Raw genomic sequence first — 5,000 nt, forward strand, 5'->3', positions numbered from 1 at the left:
GTGGGACCTCTATGTTGTTTGACCTCGTGAAGGCTGTCTATGGGATTTGAACCCGCGTCCCCTGTAGACATGACAGGTATTTTTCAGCCTGATATTTACATTGTAGCCTTATGTGCTTCGAGATTCACTGTTCCTGTGTGTGTTAAGCTCCGTGTGCCTTTCATTCGTTTCCGTCCACTTTGCTTGTGGGACGGGATTGAGGTGGGCGGAGGGGGGGGAATAGGGGGTACATATTGCACATGCGTGTTGTACATGTTTGTGGAAGAATGGCTTTCATCATAGTGACCCTTTAGGCCTTATGCATGTAATAGAAAGTCCATTAACCCCTTGGGGGTCGCTGGGGTGCTGCGGCCATGCAGCATATCTAGGGCAAGAAAGCCTGGTCGAGCCCATCCCTCTCCAGGCTAAACTCATTTCTACAGCTGTGTGGACTGGATCAACATGAAATAAAGTGTTTTGCTCAAGAATGCAATGGATCACCCACACCTGGGATTGAAACCATGGTCTTAACGTCGAGGGTTCCAGTTGATCTGATCAACGGAACAGCCTGCTCGTGAAATTAACGTGCAAGTGGCTGAGCACTCCACAGACACATGTACCCTTAACGTAGTTCTCGGGGGATATTCAGAGTGACACAGAGTGTGACAAGGCTGACCCTTTGAATTACAGGCACAACAGAAACAGGAAGTAAGAGTGAGAGAAAGTTGTGGTGAAAGAGTACAGCAGGGTTTGCCACCATCCCCTGCCGGAGCCTCGTGGAGCTTTAGGTGGTTTCGCTCAATAAACACTCACAACGCCTGGTCTAGCAATCGAAACCGCGATCCTATGACCGCAAGTCCGCTGCCCTAACCACTGGGCCATTGCGCCTCCACAATTTATGTTCTAAACACCAGCTAAAAAACGACATTGTTCTTTTACTAAGTTCTTCATCTTATCTCAAATTTGATCACAAAATATTCAGTGTATTTCAACAGAAATATGGCAACAAAAGATTTAAAGTGATTTGAATTAAAAACCTTCTTCTATAAACACTATTAAACCTTGGGAGAGGCATTATGCCGGTAATAAACACACGCACTGGACCGAACTAGTGCGTGTGTTTATTACCAGCATAATGCCTCTCCCAAGGTTTAATAGTATTTCTTTCAACACACGTATTCACATCAAGAATCTTGCACACCAAATACACATACTTCTTCTATAAAAATTTCATGTTAATTCCTATTCCAAACACCAGCTTAATAATGGACAACGTTATTTTACTAAATTCTTCATTTCCTATCAGAATTAATTGAAACTAAGGCAGTGTATTTAAAACCTATAAACTGCTGGGATTTTGCTGTATGTAACACGAACTGCTGAGCCTATTTTGGGTAAAGATCAACATCGATCTAGCACTCGAAAAAAATACTCAGTGTTTCTTAACACCTTCTGTGATTGGCTACACTGTTTCTGCGGTGAAAGGGTATCATGTGCATACATTATACGTCATCAAAATTAGGTCAGATCATGCCCTACTTCCGTGGCCTGTCGCACTGTCGCGTTGGCCACTGAGGTGGCCTATCGCAGTTTATGGGTTAAATGCCAGAAGTCATTGTAATATCAAGCATACCACCTATTATCCACACCTTCTGCCTACCCTGCTTGTTATCCCACTCTTGCCCTGTTCTACCCGGCCTTCCCACCGTCAATGTTTCCGTAGTTTACTTTGTAAAGCAAGCATTTTAAGATCAAAATGTTTATTTGACTGGCAGCAAGTGTTCCTGTTGTTTGTCTCTCTTTCTCTCTCCGTTTCTCTGAAGACTGGGCTTTTGGATTAACTCCTATATATATAGTTAAAGAAGTGATGTTTAAATTCTCAATCGCAGAAAAATGCTAATAATATAGCCCTATTTTTGCAGAGAAAAGTGTTAGCATTATTCTGCGATTGAGAATTTAAACATCACTTCTTTAACTTTCTATAAAAAAGACATCTCAACGCTTCTAAAAGCAAGCTTCGCTTGTTTGTTTACGTTTGTTGTAATTTGAATCCTATATATATATATATGTATACGTGTATGTGACATTCCTGGTCAAATAGTAATTGCCAGAATATTTATTCTTCTGCTTGTTGCATGGTGTGTTCGAGTTTGATGCCTCAGACAACCTTTAACTATGGAAACATAATTCAAACCTTAAACATAATGGAAAGATGTTCCAGTGTTATGCTTTAAAATAAACTTAACTATGGAAGGACGTTGGAAACGTAACTCAAACTTTCAACATATTGCTGTTATATATTGAATGAGAATGGAAACTTACTCAGCCTTACCTGAAACCTTGGGGTCTAATTGACACCACTTTCACTCATAACCTATATATATACACACACACACACATACACACACACACACACACACATACACATACACAATAAGGCAGCGAGCTGGCAGAAGCGTTAGCACGCCGGACGAAATGCTTAGCGGTATTTCGTCTGCCGTTACGTTCTGAGTTCAAATTCCGCCGAGGTCGACTTTGCCTTTCATCCTTTCGGGGGTCGATTAAATAAATACCAGTTACGCACTGGGGGGCGGTATAATTGACTTAATCCGTTTGTCTGTCCTTGTTTGTCGCCTCTGTGTATAGCCCCTTGTGAGCAGTAAAGAAATAACACATACACACACACACACACACATATGCATATGTACACACACACACACACTGTCACACCCATGGACATACATTTATGTATTCTGTATTTTCTCCTCCTTCTCCATGCACTTACAACTGTGATGGTTTATCAGTGCTGTACTTAGACCTTCTGTCTCCCATTATCTTTGATAGGGCCTCAGTTTCATGTTGCATGAAGTACAAAACCTGTGTAACTATGGAGAACATGGTCTCACAGCAAGTAAGAGACACAGAGTTCAATTCCTCCTTAGCAGAGTCATTGTTCTATATGAAACTAATTGGTGCTAGCATTATTTAATGTTACACTGTGTAACCTGATTTGTATTCTTGGGTAGCAAGTGTTATTTCCTATGAAATATGGCTGATGTCTCCTTCAAACTTTTGCTTTTGTTATGATATTTATTAAAAACCCCAAAGAATCCCTCTCAACATAGTAAACTGGAATGTTGAGCTTATGGTCCCTGTATTTATACTGCCACCTATGTTGCCGGAATGTTCCAGAAATTCTTGAAACTCAAAAGTTCTCGAAACCCCTTGAAAGATCTAGAAAATTCTGCTTCAGCAATTCATCGCTGAATCTATCTCAAATATTAATGGAAAATAGGTGAGTTTGAACACATTGATGTCCAGGTGACAAAAGCAAAGTGTGAAGGGAATAGTAGTCATTTCCTTTGATTTCTAGATAGAATCGAATAAGAAATACCACTTATTGACCAAAGACAACAAGGAAATCTGTGGGATTGAGCAGAATATTTGCTAAAAAGATATTTCTACTTCTGCAACTCAGCATTGAATCTGTCTGAAATGCAGTGTAAAATGGGTCAGTTTTAAATAGGTCAGTTCATGTCCAGGTGACAAAAGCAAAGTGTGAAGGGAATAGTAGTCATTTCCTTTGATTTTTAGATAGAAGGAATTAGGAAATACCACTTACTGACCAAAGACAATAGATAAAATAAATAAAAGTTTTGTTACACAGTGTTGTTTGTTTTATATTATTAAGGAAAAAAAAAAATTTGTTTTTGCTGTTAATTTATAATTTGTTAATATTCTTGGAGTGAATTCTTGTCAAATCCCTACTTCCCTACTGAATCAAAAAAAAGAAAAAAAAGAAAGAAACACTGATCTTTGTGTGTGATATTTTGCTGTGTGGACACAAGTAGGAAATGTCCGATGTCTTAGATTACTAAGCGGTTGATAAATTATCTATGAAACAAGGGAACTACTTGTGGAGATTGATAAGAACCTTGATTTTCTTTCTTCTTTTTTTTACTATGAAATAATAATAATAATAATAATAAAATGTATTTGTATGTATATATACACAAGGTGTCCACAAAGACTGGGTTCATGGAGTAAATAAAGTTATAACATAATCAACTAAATATAAGAAATAACAATTTCTTGTTAATCGTGATGTACCCAGACTTTGTGGACACCCTGTGTGTATATATATATATATATATGTATATATATATATATATGTATATATATCCAAATAATCACAGTGAATAAAGCCTAATAAAACACTTGATTGTCATTTGTCTCTATACCCCCCCCTTTTTTTTTCCCCAATTTGTTTGTTTGGTTCTGTTGCACCAGAATATTTTATCACTACATTGAGCTGTAACCATTTAACAAAATAAATTCAAAATAATAATAATAATCATCACAGCAAACCACAGCACATACCCAAGGCACACAGAGCTGCGCTCGGCAGTGAAGTGAAAGCACGTTATAAAAATAATAATAATAATAATAATAATAATAATGGCTGTGTGGTAAGTAGCTTGCTTACTAACCATATGGTTCCGGGTTCAGTCCCACTGCATGGCACCTTGGGCAAAGTGTCTTCTGCTATAGCCTCGGGCTGACCAAAGCCTTGTGAGTGGATTTGGTAGACGGAAACTGAAAGAAGCCCGTCGTATATATGTATATGTATATATATATATATATATCTGTGTGTGTGTGTGTGTTTGTCCCCTGCAACATCGCTTGACAACCGATGCTGGTGTGTTTACATCCCCGTAACTTAGTGGTTCGGCAAAAGAGACCGATAGAATAAGTACTAGGCTTACAAAGAATAAGTCCTGGGGGGTCGATTTGCTTGACTAAAAGTGGTGCTCCAGCATAGCCGCAGTCAAATGACTGAAACAAGTAAAAGAGTAATATTAATCACCATCATTGGAGGAAAAACAAAATCGACCACGGTAGAATTTGAACTCAGAACGTAGCAGCAGACAAAATACCGTTAAAGCATTTCGTCGGGCGGGCTAAACGATTCTGTAAGCTTGCCGCCTGACACATTTGTACATCGTCCAACTAAAAAATCC

At 38.7% G+C, this 5,000-nt stretch overlaps 1 protein-coding gene across 3 annotated transcripts in view; it reads left to right on the forward strand.

Moving 5' to 3' along the window:
- The window catches only part of LOC149130771 (uncharacterized), a 25,273-nt gene extending 21,077 nt beyond the window's left edge, over positions 1-4,196 (forward strand). For all 3 annotated transcript variants that reach the window (XM_089344686.1, XM_089344687.1, XM_089344685.1), the window contains exon 3: positions 1-4,196. This exon is cut by the window's left edge and continues 1,634 nt beyond it. The gene's annotated coding sequence lies outside the window, so the exon portion shown is untranslated.
- The last annotated feature ends 804 nt before the right edge of the window (positions 4,197-5,000 follow it).

This window comes from Octopus bimaculoides, chromosome 28, assembly GCF_046866305.1.
Source record: "Octopus bimaculoides isolate indiv1 chromosome 28, ASM4686630v1, whole genome shotgun sequence".
Lineage (NCBI taxonomy): Eukaryota > Metazoa > Mollusca > Cephalopoda > Octopoda > Octopodidae > Octopus > Octopus bimaculoides.